Genomic DNA, 21,337 nt, shown 5'->3' with positions numbered 1-21,337 from the left:
GGTGGGGGGGGGAGAGAGAAGAGGGGAGGGTGGGGGGGGGAGAGAGAAGAGGGGAGGGTGGGGGGGGGAGAGAGAAGAGGGGAGGGTGGGGGGGGGAGAGAGAAGAGGGGAGGGTGGGGGGGGGAGAGAGAAGAGGGGAGGGTGGGGGGGGGAGAGAGAAGAGGGGAGGGTGGGGGGGGGGAGAGAGAAGAGGGGAGGGTGGGGGGGGGGAGAGAGAAGAGGGGAGGGTGGGGGGGGAGAAGAGGGGAGGGTGGGGGGGAGAAGAGGGGAGGGTGGGGGGGGAGAAGAGGGGAGGGTGGGGGGGGAGAAGAGGGGAGGGTGGGGGGGGAGGGGAGGGGTGGGGGGAGGAGGGGAAGGTGAAAGGGGGTGGGGGGAAGAGAGAGGAAGGTGAAAGGGGGTGGGGGGAAGAGAGAGGAAGGTGAAAGGGGGTGGGGGGGGGGGAAGAGAGAGGAAGGAGAAAGGGGGTGGGGGGAAGAGAGAGGAAGGAGAAAGGGGGTGGGGGGAAGAGAGAGGAAGGAGAAAGGGGGTGGGGGGAAGAGAGAGAGAGGAGAAAGGGGGTGGGGGAGAGAGAGAGAGAGAGGAGAAAGTGGGTGGGGGGGAGAGAGAGGAGAAAGGGGGTGGGGGGGGGGGAGAGAGAGAGAGAGAGGAGAAAGGGGGTGGGGGGGAGAGAGAGAGAGAGGAGAAAGGGGGTGGGGGGAGAGAGAGAGAGGAGAAAGGGGGTGGGGGGAGAGAGAGAGAGAGGAGAAAGGGGGTGGGGGGGAGAGAGAGAGAGGAGAAAGGGGGTGGGGGGGAGAGAGAGAGAGGAGAAAGGGGGTGGGGGGGAGAGAGAGAGAGGAGAAAGGGGGTGGGGGGGAGAGAGAGAGAGGAGAAAGGGGGTGGGGGGGAGAGAGAGAGAGGAGAAAGGGGGTGGGGGGGAGAGAGAGAGAGAGAGAGAGGAAGGAGAAAGGGGGTGAGGGGGAAGGAAAGACATTGTACCGATGGGGATTGCAAACTGCTGAAATGAAAATTCAGCCGCAGGAACAAAAATCCCGTGCATTTTATTTCTAAACACGTGTCGACACGTGCTGGGCTGGAAGGGTCGCTTTTAGACATAAACATGCACGGTCTCACGCAAAAGCACAACTCTCTCTCTCTTTCTGAAATGGAAGAAATGCAAAAATAATTTTTTTTTTAAAAAGGGGAGAGCAGTTGCAATTGAGGAGACATGCAAAGCAGACCGCCAAGGGGATTTTGAAACAATTCCCCCCCGCCCCAGCACCGACAAAGCCTACCCCCTTCAGAGTCTGATGTGCACCGTAACCCTGGTATAAGATGCAACATTGGGGGGGGGGGGGTGGAAGCCGTGCAAACATATCGACATTTGCAACAGCCAAGACAAATTTGCCAAAGCCACGCGTTTCGAAACAACGCAGTAAGCGAAAGTAAAACGTCTGTATGTTTTTTTTTGTGGGGGGGGGGGGGGAAAGAGATAAAAGATCTTTCCAACAACCAATCCATGGAAAAATAACACGTTCGATCTGAACTGCAAAAGATTAAAATGAAGGAGGGGAGGCGAGAGTGCAAATTCATGTTTCGTCAAAACAATATCACCAGCAGTGCAAATGGGTTAAAAAAAAGGGACTGGGTGTGGAAGGTAGAAATGCAGGAAAAGAAACGAGGTGGAAAAGAAATGGCAATTTAAAAAAAAAGACAGCTCAAAATCGTTTGAAGGTGTGAACAGGACGACTGCAAAAAAGAGGAGGGAGAATTCACCGCGTTTAAGTCGCAGAGAGAGAGGAAAAAAAAATGAATGAACGCAAAGCAAAGGGTAGGAATTGCCAAAATGACGAGTAGGGACAAGTCCAAGAAATGCGGAAAAGGATGAATGAATGCAAAAAGAGAGAGACAGGATAAGGGAACCGAGAAAGTCAAAAGGGTGCCAAACATGCCAGAAGGGCGACTAGGTAAAAGAAGCACAATATGAGAGAGAGAGAGAGAGAGAGAGGAGAATATGCAGAAAGCTACCAGGCGAGAGCAGGCTTCCCAAAAGTGCAAGGAAAGGTCAAAATGAGAGATTACAGGCAATCCTCCAAAACTAAAAAAGAGTGTGCGCGTTAAAGCCAAAAGGAAAGACAGAATGTGTGCAGCAGGGAGTGTAAAAAAAACACACACCCCTTTTTTTTGCAGCTCTCACTTTTGCCTAGTGTAAAAAAAAACACGGGTGCGCCAAGAACCTGAAAGGCCAAGGATGAGCGTGCAAAAGGAAACGCCAGAGCGCAAAATAGCCGAGAGGAGGTGGTGGAGGAAAAAAAAGAGTTTAAAAAAAACACAACACCAAGGCAAAAATATAAAAGTGCAACGCAGATAGAAATGGGGAGGGCGACAACATGTTTTCAAAAAGACGAGGAGATTTAAAAAAAATAAAACAAGGTTGGGGGGGGAGGAGGGAAGAAGAGGGGCAAAAAAAATTAACGATTGCAAAGCAGAAAAAAAAAGGATAATTCTCTTGGTGCAACGAGAGAGAGAGACACACACACAGATACACAGACAGAGAGAGACACAGAGAGAGACAGAGGGAGAGGGAGAGATATAGAGCACACATACAGATACAGAGAGATACACAGAAATACAGAGAGAGAGAGACACACACGCACACACAGATACAGAGACAGAGAGAAATACACAGGGAGAGGGAGAGATATAGAGACACACACAGATACAGAGAGATACACACAGAAAGACAGAGACAAATACAGAGAGAAATACACAGAGAGAGAGACATAGAGGGAGAGATATAGAGACACACACACACACAGATACAGAGAGATACACAGAGACATTCAGAGAGAAATACAGAGAGAGAGAGACATAGAGGGACAGATATAGAGACACACACAGATACAGAGAGATACACACAGAGAAATACACAGAGACATTCAGAGAGAAATACAGAGAGAGAGAGAGACATAGAGGGACAGATATAGAGACACACAGAGACAGAGAGGCAGACAGAAAGGGAACAAAAATGCAACAGTCACTGTGACAAACAAAATAAAGACACGCGTGCACGCCCGAACATTTGCATTGCACACAATGCACAAGACACACAACCCACCCTGAAAGTCCTTGGTGCTCATTTTAAAGAGAGAGAGAGAGAGAGAGAGAGGGGAAGGGGGAAGAAAAGGGACAAGTTGGCCTGGGAGCTGACGTCAGCCAAGGGGGGGGTCAGAGGTCACCCTCGGATGACCCCCCCAACGGAAAAAACACTTTAAAAAAAATCATAGCTTTCCAAAAAGCTGCATTAAAAGAGTTTCCCGCCCCCCGCGAGCAAAAAAGAAAATCGCCCGCAGTGAGATGATGTTTTTTTAAAAAAAAAGGGGGGTTTAAAAACAACCCAAAAAGATGGCGGCGCCCGCCGCATCCATCGCTGTTTCCGCGGCCATCGCCGCTCCTTTTATATATATATATATATATATATATATCAAATCATCACCCTCCCCACCTCCTCCTCCGTCCATGTCTTCCCCCTCCCGCCGCCATCTCTCTCTCTCTCCCTCCCCCTCCATCTGCAGAGACGGGCCTCACCTCCCGATGACCGTCCCCGTGTTTGGTGCAAAATGGCGGCGGCCGATGATCGTCGCTGGGCGCTCGCGCGGGCGGGCGGTCCGTGCAGGCCTCAGGCTTCCCTCTCCTCTCCTCTCTCCCTCCCCGCGACCGACGCCGGGGCCATCCGCCCTCAATCCACCTCAATCCGTCTCGCCCGGGCGCCCGGCTCTCTTTTGCCGCTCGGGGATTTGAAGGGAGGGGGTTGGGGAGGGGGGAGGGAGAGAGGGAGAAGGGGGTGGGGGGGGTGGGTGATGGTGTGTGCGTGTGTGTTATCGCCGATAATGGAGGAGGACGGTTATTTTCCAAGATGGCGGAGCCGGCTTTTCTCTCTCTCTCTCTCGCGCTCAATCCTTCTCGCTCCTCCCCCGCCGCTCGACTACCTCATCGGGGTCAGGTCTCGCGAGAGCTGCCGCACGCACGCAGGCATGCCGGGAAATGTAGTCTTTTCCTCCCAGGTGAGGGAGTCCAGAATTGGAGGCAGACCTGAAGCCTCACAAACTTCTGGCCCCAGAGGTCTGTTTCTGTGCTTGCACCTCTCTCTGTTAAAAGTCACGCAGGTTGCAGCCCAACGGGCTTCGCTGGGTAGTATTAGCTTTCGGAGCATCGGCTCCTGAGTTGGAGAGAGTGAGGACTGCGGATGCTGGAGATCGGAGCTGGAAAATGTGCTGCTGGAAGGTCAGGCAGCATCCAAGGAGCAGGAGGAGAGCTTCCTCAAGGAAGGCATCCTTGCAATAGTGGGTGGCACAGTGGTGAGCACTGCTGCCTCACAGCGCCAGGGACCCAGGTTCAATTCCTGCCTCAGGTGACTGACTGTGTGGAGTTTGCACGTTCTCACGTGGGTTTTCTCCGGGTGCTCCGGTTTCCTCCCACAGTCCAAAGATGTGCGGGTCAGGTGAATTGGCCATGCTCAATTGCCCGTAGTGTTAGGTAAGGGGTAAATGTAGGGGTGTGGGTGGGTTGCGCTTCGGCGGGTCAGTGTGGACTTGTTGGGCCGAAGGGCCTGTTTCCACACTGTAAGTAATCTAATCTAAGTAATCTAATCTCAAAATAGGATTCGCAGTACGTTAAAATCTTCAAGGAGAAAGTGAGGACTGCAGATGCTGGAGATCAGAGCTGGAAAATGTGTTGCTGGAAAAGCACAGCAGGTCAGGCAGTATCCAAGGAGCAGGAGTGCTCTCCCACAGTCCCACTTCCTACCACAGTCCAAAACGAATGTGCAGATTAGGTGAGTTGGCCACGCTAAATTGCCTGTAGTGTTAGGTAAGGGGTAAATGTAGGGGAATGGGTCTGGGTGGGTTGCTCTTTGGAGGGTCGGTGTGGACTTGTTGGGCCGAAGGGCCTGTTTCCACACTGTAAGTAATCTAATCTAAAGAATGTAAGTAATCTAATCTATTGGAAATAGACTCAAAATCTTAATCTCTTTCCATCTACACTCACACACACTCTCACATACACACACACACACTCTCACACACCATGGACCCCTCACCCTGTTTTTGTGTCTTTTGAAAGACATTGAAGCAGGCCTGAGGCCATTCAGCCCATCCAGGAATTTCCTGAAGAAGGGCTCATGCCCGAAACGTCGATTCTCCTGCTCTTTGGATGCTGCCTGACCTGCTGCGCTTTTCCAGCAACACATTTTCAGCTCTAGCTCCTTAGTTGGCCCACATCCCTCTAAGCCCTTCCTGTTCATGTCCCCATCCAGACGCCCCTTAAATGTTGCAATTGTACCAGCCTCCACCACATCCTCTGGCAGCTCATTCCATACACACGTACCACCCTCTGCCTGAAAATGTTGCCCCGTCAATCCCTTTTAAATCTTTTGCTCTCTGTGTGAAAATGTTGACCCTTAGATCCATTTCAAATCTTTCCCCTCTCACCCCAAACATATGCCCTCTAGTTTTGGACTCCCTCACCTTGGTGAAAAGACCTATCCTATTTACCTTATCCGTGCCACCTCTTAATTCTGTACGTCACCGTCCCCCCCCAGCCTCCGACGTTCCAGGGAAAACAGCCCCAGCCTATTCAGCCTCTCCCTGTAGCTCAAACCCTCCTCTTAAATCTTTTCTGAACCCTTTCAAGTTTCACAACATCCCTCCTGTGGCAGAATTGAAAGCCAAAAGTGGCCTCACTAATGTCCTGTACGGCAGCAATATGACCTCTCAACTCCCGTACTTGACGTACTGTCCAATAAAGGCAAAAGGGCCGCACGGTGGCACAGTGGTTAGTACTGCTGCCTCACAGCGTCAGGGACCCAGGTTCAATTCCCGCCTCAGGCGACTGACTGTGTGGAGTTTGCACATTCTCCCCGTGTCTGCGTGGGTTTCCTCCGGGTGCTCCGGTTTCCTCCCACAGTCCAAAGATGTGCAGGTCAGGTGAATTGGCCATGCTAAATTGCCCCTAGTGTTAGGTAAGGGGTAAATGTAGGGGTATGGGTGGGTTGCGCTTCGGTGGGTCGGTGTGGACTTGTTGGGCCGAAGGGCCTGTTTCCACACTGTAAGTAATCTCATCTAAAGAACGTAAGTAATCTAATCTATTGGAAATAGACTCAAAATCTTAATCTCTTTCCATCTACACACACACACCATGGACCTCTCACCCCAATTTTGTGTCTTTTGAAAGACATTGAAGCAGGCCATTCAGCCCATCCAGGGTTTCGGGATAGTAAATGCAGAAGTCAGGGTAGGAGAAAGGCCATCCCATCTGCTCCTCCATTCAACCAGCTCTGAATCCCCTCCCCCTTTTCCCTGGAAATGTTGGTTTTCTTCCCCTCCCCTCTCAGCTTTATCTGAGCTGATAGCCCAAAGAAGGGGTCACTAGGACTGGAACTGTTGACTCTCCTTCTCTTCCCCCTCCCTCTCTATCTCTCATTTTGGGAAAACAAACTTGCATAACTATTAGTTGGGCCTTTGGCAGTGCTGCAGAATAGAGAGACTGGGGGGGTTCAGGTACATAGTTCTCTGAGGTTTGCTCATGGGTACCCACTGAGGGGTAGAGTTAAGGTGAATAGCTGGTGTCTTTTACTGAGTCGGGAGGGGGGGGATTTCAAGAATAAGGGGTACTTTTTCAGAAAACAATGTAAAAAGACACAAGGGGCAATCCGTTTGGTATGACCTTTCAGAGGAAGTGGTGGATTGGGGCACAGCTACAACATTTTAAAAGACATTTCGATAAGTCCATGATCAGGAAAGGTTTGACCCAGGAGCGGGCAGGCAGGGCTAGTTGAGTTTGGGATTATGGACTGGTTGGACCCAAGGGACTGTTTCCACGCTGGGTAGAAAGTGAGGGCTGCAGATCAGAGTCAAGAGAGAGGTGCTGGAAAAGCACAGCAGGTCAGGCAGCATCCGAGGAGCAGGAGAATCGACGTTTCGGGCATAAGCCCTTCATCAGGATTCTCATGTTTTAATTCTCTTTCTCTCCCTCCGCAGGTACTACCAGACCTGCTGTGTTTCTTTTCAAGGCGACCCTATTCCACCCGTACTGTGGGTTCCAGAACTGCGCACAACAGTCTCATCTGCAGACTAACCTTACTCAGGATCACTTCCCTGCCCTTAAACTCCGCACCTCGGCTAATCACGACCAGTATCCAACTGCCTTTGCTGATGCCTAAGGGGTGAGTGGACATGCTCCCTCCTTCGCCTCGATTCCCCAACTGACCGAGAATCTATCTATCTCGGCCCTAAGTGCGCACAAGGACTCTGCACCCCACAACTTTCTGTGGCACGTTCCAAAGACACTCGGCTCTCCAAGAGAAGACGTTCCTGCCCATCTCGGTCTGAAATCAGCGCGCCGCTTTCCCCTGAGGCCGGGCAACCTGGGCTGAGACCCTCCCACAAGGGGGGTAATGTCAGTATTGACCTTGTCAAGCCCCTCGAGAACGAGCTCACCTCTCGTTCTTCCCGCAGTGTTTGGCGTCCCCAGGCCTGCTTCGCCTTTGGTCCTCAGGCAGTCGCTCCATCCCCCCAGGGGGTCGTCCCGGTGCACCTTTTCTGGACCGTCCCTGGAGAAACGGTACCTAAGCTGCCCACGGTGTGGTCTCACCAGCACCCTGGACCATTGCAGTAAGGCCTCCCGTCCCTTCAATCCTTGAAACGAGGGCCTGCAAATTAAGATAGGTCATAAGATGCTGGGAGAGGAACCAGGCCATTCAGCCCATCGGGTCTTTCTCCCCCCATTGGTCAGGGAGATTGTGAATTCTATGAATGGGGCAAACAGACAAGGTCTTTTCCCTGGGGTTGGCGAGGTATTTTTTCCAGGTATCTCCGGCTTTTCGGAAGTTTGGCTTTAATTTGCTTTTACGAAAGACCGACGTTAGTCCCTGGTTTCGCTAGGGGAAGAAAATCTGAAGAGGATTTTTTTTGCTTTTTTTTTAATAAAAGGCGTTTTCCCCCCTGTAAGTTCATGCTTCTTTGCTTTACACCATTTCGGCTTATGAAAGGAACGTTCTACTTTCGGATCTGGGGAAAACCTGTCACCACGTCGTTTCGAGTTCAGAAAGGATGTTACCCGGGATTGGAGGGTTTGAGCTACAGGGAGAGGCTGAACAGGCTGGGGCTGTTTTCCCTGGAGCGTCGGAGGCTGAGGGGTGACCTTTATAGAGGTTTACAAAATCATGAGGGGGCATGGATAAGGTAAATAGACTTTTCCCCCTGGGGTGGGGGAGTCCAGAACTAGAGGAGCACATGTTGAGGGAGAGAGGGGAAAGATCTAAAAGGGACCTAAGGGGCAACTGTTTCATGCAGAGGGTGGCGCGGGTGTGGAATGAGCTGCCAGAGGAAGTGGTGAGGGCTGGGACAATTGCAACATTTGAAATCTGGATGGGGACATGAATAGTGAAGGGTTTGGAGGGAATACGGGCCGGGTGCTGGCAGGTGGGACTAGATGGGGTTGGGATATCTGGTCGGCATGGACGGGTTGGGCCGAAGGGTCTGTTTCCCTGCTGTACATCTCTATGAGACAAAACCAAACCAGGAAAAGGTGGATAAGGATAAACTATTTCCACCAGTTGGCAATTCTGGAACTAAGGAAGAAACCTAGGGCCAGGCCGTAAAGTAGAGAAGCACTTCTACACTCAAAGGGTAGTCGCTTTTTGGAGCTCTCTCTTTGCGAATTTGGTGAATTTAGAAGGATGGGGGAAGAGGAATCTAATTGAAATGTACAGAATACCGAATGGCCTGGACAGAGTGGACATTGGGAAGATGCTTCAGTTGGGAGAAGAGACTGGGACCTGAGGGCACAGCCTTCGAGTCGAGGGAAGACCTTTTTCGAATGGAGATTAGGAGAAATCTCTCCAGCCAAAGAGTAGGGAGTCTGTGGAATTCACTGCCACCGAATGCTGATAGCGGGGGCAGCATCCCAGGGGCAGGAGAATCGAGGCAGCATCCGAGGAGCTCTCCACCCCTATCAGTGTTCCGGAGAGACCACTCCCTCCGCGACTCCCTCGTCAGGTCCACACCCCCCACCAACCCAACCTCCACTCCCGGCACCTTCCCCTGCAACCGCAGGAAATGCAAAACCTGCTCCCTCACCTCCCCCCTCACGTCCCTCCAAGGCCCCAAGGGATCCTTCCATATCCGCCACAAATTCACCTGCACCTCCACACACATCATTTACTGCACCCGCTGCACCCGATGTGGCCTCCTCTATATTGGGGAGACAGGCCGCCTACTTGCGGAACGCTTCAGAGAACACCTCCGGGACGCCCGGACCAACCAACCCAACCACCCCGTGGCTCAACACTCCAACTCCCCTCCCCCTCCACCAACGAGATGCAGGTCCTTGGCCTCCTCCATCGCCAGACCAAAGCAACACGACGGCTGGAGGAAGAGCGCCTCATCTTCCGCCTGGGAACCCTCCAACCACAAGGGATGGACTCAGATTTCTCCAGTTTCCTCATTTCCCCTCCCCCCACCTTGTCTCAGTCAAATCCCTCGAACTCAGCACCACCTTCCTAACCTGCAATCTTCTTCCCCACCCACCCCCCAACTCCGGCCTATCACCCTCACCCTCATCTCCTTCTAACGATCATATGCCCCTCCCCCAAGTCCCCCCTCCCTACCTTTTACCTTCGCCTGCTTGGCACACTCTCCTCATTCCTGATGAAGGGCTCATGCCCGAAACGTCGATTCTCCTGCTCCTCGGATGCTGCCTGACCTGCTGTGCTTTTCCAGCAACACATTTTTCAACTAAGACTCTGAAGAGTAAAGATAGTGAGATAATGGCAAAGGGCTTGAGCTTCTGTCTGGAAACGAGGTGAAATTTTTGTTCACAGTGTGTTTTGAGATCATTCTAACTGTTTTAGATGTGGTTCCCCTGCGTGAAAATTTGCCCCTTTGGTCCCTTTTAAATCTTTCCCCTCTCACCCTAAACCTATGCCCCTCTATTTCTAGATTCCCCCAACCCAGAGAAAAGGCTTGGCTATCCATGCCCCTCATGATTTTATAAACCCCTATAAGGTCACCCCCTCAGCCTCTGATGCTCCAGGGAAAACAGCCCCAGCCTGTTCAGCCTCTCCATATAACTCCAATCCTCCTAGCACTGCTGCCTCATAGCGCCAGAGACCCGGGTTCAATTCCCGCCTCAGGCGACTGACTGTGTGGAGTTTGCACGTTCTCCCCGTGTCTGCGTGGGTTTCCTCCGGGTACTCCAGTTTCCTCCCACAGTCCAAAGATGTGCGGGTCAGGTGAATTGGCCATGCTAAATTGCCCGTAGTGTTAGGGACAGAGGTAAATGTAGGGGTATGGGTGGGTTGCGCTTCGGCGGGTCGGTGTGGACTTGTTGGGCCGAAAGGCCTGTTTCCACACTAAGTAATCTAATCTAAAAAAAAAGTTATCTAATCTAATCTAAACCCTGGCAACATCCTTGTAGATCTTTTCTGAACCCTTTCAAGTTTCACAACATCTTTCCGATAGGAAGGAGACCAGGATTGCACACAATATTCCAACAGCGGCCCTAACCAATGTCCTGTACAGCCGCAACATGACCCCCCAACTCCTGTACTCTGTGTACTGACCAATAAGAAGGAATATAGCTATGCGTCTCACTAACTAACCACCCAGTTAATTAACGAAACAACAACAAATGAAATCTCCCAAGCCAGGTTTTCCTCTGTAATATGACTGGTGCCTTGCGTCGGAATTATAAAAAGTGAGGGCTTGGCTGGGGATTGTGGTCATTGGCCAGACGCCACGGTTTATTCAGTAGATCGGATTTTCGAGATAGCTTTGCGACTGAGAGTGTTTTCCGGGAGTGCAAGATATGTTGGCGGAACCGTTTGAGATCTTTGTGAAGTTAGCAGGCAAGACGCTGGGGAGTGTTAGTGAACAAAGAGACCTCTGGGTGTAGGTACCTTGCTACTTGAAGGTAGACCGGGTCGGGAAGAAGGCATGTTTTGAGAAGATTTGCCGCTCAGGTTGAGGTTTTGAGGCCTGAGCTGCAAGGTTCATTTCCAGGCGTTTTGTCACCTTACCGGGTAACGTCTTCAGTGGGCCTCAGGCTAGGCAACGCTGAGAATTCCTGCTTACGATTCATCTGTTTGGGTTGGTGATGTCATTTCCTGTGGTGATGTCATTTCCTGTGGTGAGGTCACTTCCCGTTCCTTTTCTCAGAGGGTGGTAGATGGGGCCTAACTTAGGGGAGAAGATGTTTGCTGTGCCTGCCTTTATTGGTTGATGCATTAAGTATAAGACCAGAAGGCACAGGAGCAGAAATTAGGCCACTCAGCCCGTCAAATTTGCTCTGCCATTCAATCATGGCTGGTAAGGTTCTCAACCCCCGTTCTCCCACTTTCTCCCCCTAACCCTTGATACTGAAGAACCTATCTATCTCCATCTTAAATACTCTCAATGACCTGGCCTCCACAGCCTTCTGTGTCAATGAATTCCATAGACTCACCACTCTCTGGCTAAAGAGTTTCCTCCTTATCTCCATTCTCAAAGGTCTTCTCTTCACTCTAAGGCCATTCCCTTGGGTCCTAGTCTCTCCTACCAATGGAAACATCTTCCCAACATCCACTCTGTCCAGGCCATTCAGTATTCTATAAGTTTCAATTCGATCTCTCCCGTGCTTCGGAACTCCCATTGAATGTACACCCAGAATTCTGAAACGTTCCTCAAATGTTGAGCGTTTCATTCCTGGTGTTATAAGGATGTGGGTGTACTGTACCTTTAAGAGAGTAAACCTTTCAGAGAGTGAACCCGGGTTCAGTTCCCGACTCAGGCGACTGACTGTGTGGAGTTTGCACGTTCTCCCCGTGTCTGCGTGGGTTTCCTCCGGGTGCTCCGGTTTCCTCCCACAGTCCAAAGATGTGCGGGTCAGGTGAATTGGCCATGCCAAATTGCCCGTAGTGTTAGGTAAGGGGTAAATGTAGGGGTATGGGTGGGTTGCGCTTCGGTGGGTCGGTGTGGACTTGTTGGGCCGAAGGGCCTGTTTCCACACTGTAAGTAATCTAATCTAATCTAACCTATCAATGAAAGCACCAAGTGTTCTCAGTAAGACAGCATGTAATGTGTTCCAACTACTAGAGAAGCTAGTTGTCTGGAAATGACAAAACAGATTTGAATTCAGCCAATCATATTAAATTATACCAAACACCATTCCAGTTTGAATTGACGATCTTAAAAGCCGATGACACAATCCAATGCCTTGGGGTATAAGATCGGGGAAAATTGAACAGTTGGGAGGAGAACTGCCACCACACCAAGAGCTGTCGACTGCTAGTCAGAACTCTCTGAGAGATACCTGTCTAGAGAAAAAAACCTCAATACTGACCTGGAGAGCCAATCTACCGATGAAGATAAAGAGAAGATTGGACCCCTGGCTGGTTTTAAAATTTGGATTTATCTGTAAATCTTACTTGAGAGTTTTATCGAACTAGTATTATAGAAGGGAAGGTAAAAGACAGGTTACAGGAAGTAATTGTAAATATTTGTTGGTTAATTATTCTCGGTTATACTTTAAGAAATAAAGTTGTTCATTTTTACTTTCCATAGTTCTTGGCCACCCAAACGTTTACAGATTACTGCACGGGAGAAATCTCTTCTGTTCGTTGCTGGTGTTAAAGTTAAGCAGGAGGGTTTACCCTGTGCCATCACACTGGGACCATTCTCTGGACCCACCCCAGGACCGATCCATCCTCCCTGAGTTATGGGACCCAAAACTGTGCGCAATACTCCAAATGTGGTCTGACCAGAGCTTGACAGAGCCTCAGAAGTATGTATCTGCTTTTATACTCCAGTCATCTCAAATAAATGCCATCGTTGCATTTCCTGTTTCGGAGAGGCCGGAGTTGGACTGGGGTGGACAAAAATCACACCACACCAAGTTACAGTCCAACCTGTTTATTTGGAAGCACTAGCTTTCAGTGTTGTGATTTTCAGAAGCAGTAGTGCTCCGAAAGCTAGCGTGCTTCCAAATAAACCTGTTGGACCATAACCTGGTGATTTTTAATTGTATTTGTCTTCCTAACTACTCCCTCAACCTTGCGAGCTTATCTTGAGAGAATCTTGAACTAGAAAGTGCAAGGCCTCACTTTTGTTGGGAGGTCATGTCGCTGCTGTACAGGACATTGGTTAGGGTCATTTTTGGAATACTGTGTTCCAATTCTGGTCTCCCTGCACCCCTTCAAACGCGGAAAGGTTCAGAAAGGATTAACAAGGAAGTTTATTTATCCATTTTGTGGGATCCTGGGCCAGGATTTATTCCATCGTCCCCAGTTGCTCCCTTGAGAAGGTTGGGGGTGAGACGCCATCTTGAATTACTGCAGTCCAGCTGCTGTAGGTTGCCCCGCAACGTCCCTTGGGGAGGGGAATGCCAGGATTCGGACCCAGCGACACCTGAGGGAATGGGGGAGGGGGTGGGAGGGCGGTGTGGTGTTCCCCTGCATCTGCTGCCCCTTGTCCTTCTGGAAGGGAGTGGCCGCGGGGTTTGGAAGGTGCTGCCTGAGGATCTCTGGTGAGTTTCTGCAGTGGGGGAGGGGGGAGGGGGAAGTGGTGCCAATCGAGCAGGGGGTTGCTTTGCCCTGGATAGTGTGTTGTTGGCTCTGCGCCCCCCCCCCCATCCAGGGCGAGTGGGGAGTATTCCATCACCCTCCTGACTTGTGCCTTGTCAGGCTTTGGGGGTAGTCAGGAGGGGAGTTACTCACTGCAGGATTTCCAGTCTCTGACCTGCTCCTGTAGCCACTGTGTTTACTTGGTGAGTCCAGTTGTGTTTCTGGTCACATCCAGTAAATTAATTTTTCCAGCTTTTATGGTAACCCTCAGAATGCTGATAATGAGGCATTCAGGGATGGTAACACGTTGAATGTCAAGGGGGCGATGGTTAGATTCTCTCTCAATGGGAACCCCCAGGATGTTGATAGTGGGGGGGAGGGGGATTCAGTGACGGTAACGCCAGTGAACATCAAGGGGACCATGGTTAGATTCTCTCTCAATGGGAACCCCCAGGATGTTGATAGTGGGGGGGAGGGGGATACAGTAATGGTAACGCCATTGAACGTCAAGGGGGCAATGGTTAGATTCTCTCTCAATGGGAACCTCCAGGATGTTGATAGTAGGGGAAGGGGGATTCAGTGATGGTGACACCATTGACCATCCAGGGGACCGCGGTTAGATTCTCTCTTATTGGAGATGGTCATTGCCTGGGCATTTGTGTGGCACTAATATTACTTGCCCCTTGTCAGCCTACGCCTGGATATTGCCCAGGTCTTGCTGCAGTTGGAGGCGGACAGGATCTGAGGGAGTGGCGAGTGGCGTCTGAACACTGTGCGGACATTCCCACTTCTGACCGTAACAATGGAGGGAAGGTCATTGATGGAGCAGCTGAAGATGGTTCGGCCTAGGACACTACCGTGAGAAACTCTGACAGAGATTGCCTGGAGTGGGAGATGACTGACCTCCGACAACCCCCACCATCTTCCTATGTGTCAAGTATGACTCGAACCATCGGAGTATTTGACCCCGATACCTGTTGATTGCTGCTTTGCTTGAGGTGGAGGGTTGGAGCTCCTGGGAGAGGCTGAATAGGCTGGGGGCTATTTACCTGGAACATCGGAGCCCGAGGATACAGAGGTTTATAAAATCACGAGGGGCGTGGATTGGCTGGATAGCCAAGGTCCTTTCTCCCAGGTTCGGGGAGTCCAGAATTAGCAGGAGTGAGAGGGGAAAGATTTAAAATGGACTGAAGGGGCAACATTTTCACGCAGTGGGTGATGCATGTGTGGAATGAGCTGGAGGCTGGTACAACCATAATATTTAAAAGGCATCTGGATGGGGACCTGAGGGTTTAGAGGGATATGGGCCGGGTGCTGGCAAATGGGATGAGATTAGTTTCGGATATCTGGATCTCATGTCTGTTTACTGAGCAGAGTGTTGAAAGCTATGTCACCTCATTTGAAAAGGTGTCTGGTCAGTCGAAGTGTCCAAAAATTCATGTTACAATATCCAAGTTCAGGTATGAGTGTTTATGCCAGTCTGGCAGAGATAGAAATGTGCACACTCTGAACCTGTCGAGACTAATAGAGTCATAGAGATGTACAGCAGGGAAACAGACCCTTCAGTCCAACCCTGTCCTTGCTATCCCAGATATCCCAACCCAATCTAGTCCCACCTGCCAGCACCCGGCCCATATCCCTCCAAACCCTTCCTATTCATATACCCATCCAAATGCCTCTTAAATGTTGCAATTGTACCAGCCTCCACCACATCCTCTGGCAGCTCATTCCATACACGTACCACCATCTGGGGGAAAAGGTGCCCCTTAGGTCTCTTTTATATCTTTCCCCTCTCACTCTAAACCTACGCCCCTCTAGTTCTGGACTCCCCCACCCCAGGGGGAAAAGTCTATTTATCTTATCCATGACCCTCATTGATTTCATAAACCTCTATAAGGTCACCCCTCAGCCTCCGACGCTCCAGGGAAAACAGCCCCAGCCTGTTCAGCCTCTCCCTGTAGCTCAAACCCTCCAATCCCAGGTAACATCCTTTCTGAACTCGAAACGACGTGGTGACAGTTTTTCCCTGGATCTGAAAGTGGATCGTTCCTTTCATAAGGCAAAATGGTGTAAAGCAAAGAAGCATTAACTTACAGGGGGGAAAACGCCTTTTATTAAAAAAAAAGCAAAAAAATCCTCTTCAGATTTTCTTCCCCTAGCGAAACCACATACTAACGTCGGTCTTTCATAAAAGCAAATTAAAGCGAACTTTCGAAAAGTGGGAGATACCTGGATTGACTGGATGTGACCAACACCAGCAAAGCCAATATTGATTGGTCATTCCTGAAGGAAGTGGAGTGACCTGCCTTGTTGACGCGTTGGAGACCACTTAGTGCGGGGATACTCACAGCCTTGACTCGAAGGGAACTCCTGTTACTCTGACCCTGAGGAAGTTTACAGCGCTTTGATGAAATGGCTGTGCAGCGCTGAGTCAGGATGGTGAGAGGTTTGGAGGGAGGTTTGCAGAGGTGTACAGACCCCTCGGTCCACACCGACCAGATTTCGGAACCTAACCTGGTCCCATTTGCCAGCCCTTGACCCACGTCCCTCTGCTGGGTGGCATTTCCCAGTGCCTGCTGCCCTTCTAAGTAGAGAGGTCATGGGTTGGGAAGGGTTACTGCAGTGTACCCTGTAGCTGGCACTCACGAAGCTCCGAGGATCGCCGGTGTGCTCTTTCAGAGAGGAACAGGAGAGTGTGGTGCTGGAAAAGCGCAGCAGGTCAGGCAGCATCCAAGGAGCAGGAGAATCGAGGTTTCGGGCATCAGCCCGTCATCAGGAATGGTATCTATGAAACCGGATTAAGTCAATAATCCTGGCACCACAGGGAGTGTAAAACCTGTGACCAATCCCCTCACCTCCATCCAAGGTCCCAAAGGATCCTTCCACATCTGACAGGAATGTACCTGTACCTCCACCAGTGTCATCTATTTTGTCCTTTGCACCCCGATATGGTCTCCTCTACATCGGGGACACAGGACGCCTACTTGCAGAGCACTTCAGAGAACATCTCCGGGACACCCACGCCAGCCAAACCCACCGCCCCCCCGCGGCTGAACAATTCCCCTCCGTGAGGTCACGCAGGTCCTGGGCCTCCTCCCTCACCACCCGACACCTGGAGGAAGAACACCTCATCGTCCACCTCGGAACCCTCCAACCACGTGGCATCAATGTAGATTTCGCCAGCTTCCTCATCTCCCCACCCTCCAACTCGGCCTCGCCCTCCTGACCTGTCCATCCCCTTTCCCATCCGTCCACTCCAGCCTCCCCTCTGACCCACCACCTTCTCCCTCACCTTCCTCGACCTATCCCATTCCCAGCTACCTTACCCCCAGCCCCTCCCATTTATCTCTCAGCCCCCTGGCCCATTCCCAACGAAGGGCTTACGCCCAGAACCGTCGATTTTCCCGCTTCTCGGACGCGGCCTGACCTGCTGTGCTTTTCCAGCACCACGGCGACTTGAATAAAACCAATATTGGCTGCTTGTGAACTTGCTCTTGAGTTTATCAATCAAATTTTAGGCCTCAAATAAATAAAACTAAGCAGACATTTTTTTTTGTCTGAGGTTAGAAAGAAAAAAAAACCTGAAAATGTGAAGCAAGTCATGATTACACGTGGACAGGGTGGTTAAGAAGCTATTTCGCCCACTCGCATTCATTGCTTAGATCTTTGAGTGTCTAGGAGTTGGGACGTCCTGTTGAGGTTGCACAGGACATTGGTGAGAGAGGACTGCATCCCGTTCTGGTTGCCCTGTTACAGGAAGGATTTTATTAACCTGGAGAGGGTTCAGAAAGTGATCTGACAAAGATGTTGCTGGGAGCAGAGAGTTCGAGATGTCAAAATAGATTGGATCGGTGGGAACGTTTTTCACTGGAGTAGGAAGGTGACCTTGCAGAGTTGTAGAGGCAACTTTTTTTATAACACAGAGGGTGTTCGTGTGGGGAGGGATGAACTGCCAGAGGAAGTGGCGGATGTGGGTACAGTTATCACGTTTAAAAGATAAGTTACTGGAGAAGAATGGATGGAGGGATATGGACCAGGAGCAGGCAGGAAGGGACTAGTTCAGTTTGGGATCATAGCCGGCAGAGACTGGTTGGGCCGAAGGGTCTGTTCCTGTGCTGTGTGACTCGAGTCATTGGAGCAAACATTAAAACATACTTCAATGCGTGTCAATTTCAGATCTGAGAAATTGCATGTACATAACAGGTACCGATGGAATCTGGGGCCGACAATTACATCTGGGAATCTACGGAGAAATCACATGAATTGCAGATGGAAGGCATACCATCAGAAAGATGCCAAAAAAGGTTAGGTGAAGAAAATACCATGCTTCCACTGACATCTGACAGGGCATACCAATCGGAATACGCAGAGGATTTGAGGAAATCTCAGGGGAGAAGCAGCAAAAGGGGATTACAATTGTAACGACAGAACGTGACTCCTAAGAGGTTACTAACAATTGAGAATTGACCCATGATCAGGCACAACTCTTCCTCAGTATATGACGAAGACATGGGCTCAGTCCTTAGCAATCCTGCCTCGCTATTTAGGCATGCTAAACTGTCCCGTAGTGCCCAGGGATGTGCGGGTTAGGGTGGATTGGCCATGCTAAACTGTCCCATAGTGCTCTGGGATGTGCAGGTTAGGGTGGATTGGCCGTGGGAAATTGTCCCGTAGTGTCCAGGGATATGCAGGTTAGATTAGATTAGATTAGACTTACAGTGTGGAAACAGGCCCTTTGGCCCAACAAGCCCACACCGACCCGCCGAAGCGCAACCCACCCATACCCCTACATTTACCCCTTACCTAACACTACGGGCAATTTAGGTTGACCAATTCACCTGACCCGCACATCTTTGTGACTGTGGGAGGAAACCAGAGCACCCGGAGGAAACCCACGCAGACACGGGGAGAACGTGCAAACTCCACACAGTCAGTCGCCTGAGTCGGGAATTGAACCCGGGTCTACAGGCGCTGTGAGGCAGCAGTGCTAACCACTGTGCCACCGTGCCGCCCACTAGGGATGTGCAGGTTAGGGTGGGTAGGCCAAGGGAAATTGTCCTATAGTGCCCAGGGCTGTGCAGGTTAGGGTGGATTGGCCGTGCTAAACTGTCCCATAGTGCCCAGGGATGTGCAGGTTAGGGTGGATTGGCCGTGGGAAATTGTCCCGTAGTGTCCAGGGATATGCAGGTTAGGGTGGATTGGCCTTGGGGAAATTGTCCCGTAGTGCCCAAGGATGTGCAGGTTAGGGTGGGATTGGCCGTGGGGAAATTGTCCTGTAGTGTCCTGGGATGTACAGGTTAGGGTGGATTGGGCATGGGAAATTGTCCCGTAGTGCCCAGGGATGTGCAGGTTAGCGTGGGTTGGCCGTGGGAAATTGTCCTGTAGTGCCCAGGGATGTGCAGGTTAGGGTGGGTTGGCCGTGGGGAAATTGTCCCACACTGCCCAGGGATGTACAGGTTAGGGTGGGGTTGGCCGTGGGGAAATTGTCTCGCAGTGCCCAGGGATGTGCAGGTTAGGGTGGATTGGCTGTGGGAAATTGTCCCGTCATGCCCAGGGATGTGCAGGTTAGGGTGGGTTGGCCGTGGGGAAATTGTCCCGTAGTGCCCAGGGATGTGCAAGTTAGGGTGTGTTGGCCGTGGGGAAATTGTCCTGTAGTGCCCAGGGATGTGCAGGTTAGGGTGGATCGGCCGTGGGGAAATTGTCCCATAGTGCCCAGGGATGTACAGGTTAGGGTGGGATTGGCCGTGGGGAAATTGTCCCATAGTGCCCAGGGATGTGCAGGTTAGGGTGGGTTGGCCGTGGGGAAATTGTCCTGTAGTGCCCAGGGATGTGCAGGTTAGGGAGGATTGGCTGTGGGGAAATTGTCCCGTAGTGCCCAGGGATGTGCAGGTTAGGGTGGGATTGGCCGTGGGAAATTGTCCCGTAGTGCCCAGGGATGTACAGGTTAGGGTGGGATTGGCCGTGGGAAATTGTCCCGTAGTGCCCAGGGATGTGCAGGTTAGGGTGGATTGGCCGTGGGGAAATTGTCCTGCAGTGCCCAGGGATGTGCAGGTTAGGTGCATTAGTCAGGAGAAGTGTAGGGTAATGGGTCTGGGTGGGATAATCTTCGAAGGGGTGGTGTGGACTTGTTGGGCCTAAGGGCCTGTTTCCACACTGTCGGAATTCTCAGACTGCTGGAGGTTCGGAGCATTTTATTTCAAAGGGAGAGTCAAAGATGTAAATCAATAAAAAGAGACATTGGACCAAGGCTGTCACTGATGTTGGTTGGGGATATCATTTGCCCCCCGTAGGGATTATTGAAAGAGAAAATGTTAATTTGATCTGATTTAGTATTGTACCTCGGTACAGTGAAAGGTTTTGTTTGGTGTGCAGTACTGGCAGATTGTCCCACCCGAAATGCGTTCGGGTCTGAGAATGCAGAGAGGAATACTATGTTACATCAGCACACACAGTGAGATCGACATTAAAATGTAAAATCGGAGGGATCCCTTCAGGAGCCAAGGGTTAACGGCGGGGAAGAAGCTGCTCTTGAATCTGTTAGGATGCTTCTGGATCTTCTGCCTGACGGGAGAGAGTGGAACCGGGGTGGGAGGGGAGCTGGATGACGTTGGGTGCCTTCTTGAGGCAGCGGAGGTCAGTTTGTGTGATGGACTGGGCTGTGCTCACCCCTCTCTGGAGTTTGGTCCATTCCTGGGCGTCAGGAGATGCCTGACCAGGCCGTGATGCTTCATGTGGTCCATCTGTACAAATTGGTCAGAGTCCGTGAGGAGATGCCGCATTTCCTTAGCCTCCTGAGGAAGTAGAGGCGTTGTTGTGCTTTCATGACCATGACATCAGCCTCAGTGGGCCAGGACAGACCTCAGAATGCTCTTGACCTTCTCCACCTCATCTCCGTTGACATAGACGGGGAGAGTGTGCCACCTCTTTCAACCTCTCGTTGACCTCTCTCAAAGTTGGTTTGGGGAGTGACTTAGCCAATGGAGAACGCCTGATCTGTGCAGAAAAACTCAAGGAGGAATTCGGTTTACTCTGGAAGACGACCTGGCCTCACCGGGGATGGTGGGAAAACCACCAGAGGGAAAATAAAATGAGATGTTACAGTAGGAACAGAGTTAAACAAAAGAAACATTGGTGTTATGGATGGAGGGAAAGATATAGGCGCCGTAGTTCAATAGCACCAGTTTGCTGAGAATATGTTTTTTTTTGTTGGCCAAGACTTTCTGGTCTTTGTTAAAATCAAAATTCCTTCCCTTCCCCACAGAAATGACCGTTCACGCAAAGCCGCTGCTGGCAAATGGGAGAAGATTTGGTTGGGGCGTCTGGTCACGCATGGACGAATTAGACTGAAGGGTCTGCTTCCATGCCGTCCATCTCCATGACTCCGCCACTTGTTTCTGCCAACCCCTGGAACAAACTAACTTGGCTTTCCACAGTCTTCAGATATTTTTACTGCAGAGAGGGAGAGACGCGCAGCCAGCCCTGTTCCAAAGGCTTCTCTCTGCATCGCTCACACCCACAAGCTGTCCAGCTAGCTCGGAACCAAAGTCCTATTGTCGGACTGTTGACCTTTGGCATCCAGGATTAGGTCACAAGTGCATAAACCAATCAGCTCCTTGTTCCCAGCCGAATTTCAGTCCCTTATAGAGGTATACAGCACAGAAAGAGACCTTCAGTCCAACCAGTCTGTGTCGAACCTAATCCCAAACTAACCTAGTCCCACCTGCCTGTGCCTGGTCCATACCCCTCCAAACCTTTCCTATCCAG

General features: G+C 51.1%; 1 protein-coding gene across 3 annotated transcripts in view; it reads right to left on the bottom strand.

Moving 5' to 3' along the window:
• The window catches only part of srcap (Snf2-related CREBBP activator protein), a 68,112-nt gene extending 64,175 nt beyond the window's left edge, over window positions 1-3,937 (bottom strand). For 2 of the 3 annotated variants that reach the window (XM_060822320.1, XM_060822319.1), the window contains exon 1: window positions 3,565-3,937. The gene's annotated coding sequence lies outside the window, so the exon portion shown is untranslated. Of the gene's footprint in view, window positions 1-3,094; window positions 3,116-3,564 lie in introns of those variants that run through there. The other variant, XM_060822321.1, reaches the window with a different exon arrangement.
• Window positions 3,938-21,337: the final 17,400 nt, after the last annotated feature.

This window comes from Hemiscyllium ocellatum (genome assembly GCF_020745735.1).
Source record: "Hemiscyllium ocellatum isolate sHemOce1 chromosome 41 unlocalized genomic scaffold, sHemOce1.pat.X.cur. SUPER_41_unloc_9, whole genome shotgun sequence".
Classification (NCBI taxonomy): domain Eukaryota; kingdom Metazoa; phylum Chordata; class Chondrichthyes; order Orectolobiformes; family Hemiscylliidae; genus Hemiscyllium; species Hemiscyllium ocellatum.
The sequence above is the reverse complement of the archived record's forward strand: the minus strand, read 5'-3'. Positions and strand labels throughout refer to the sequence as shown.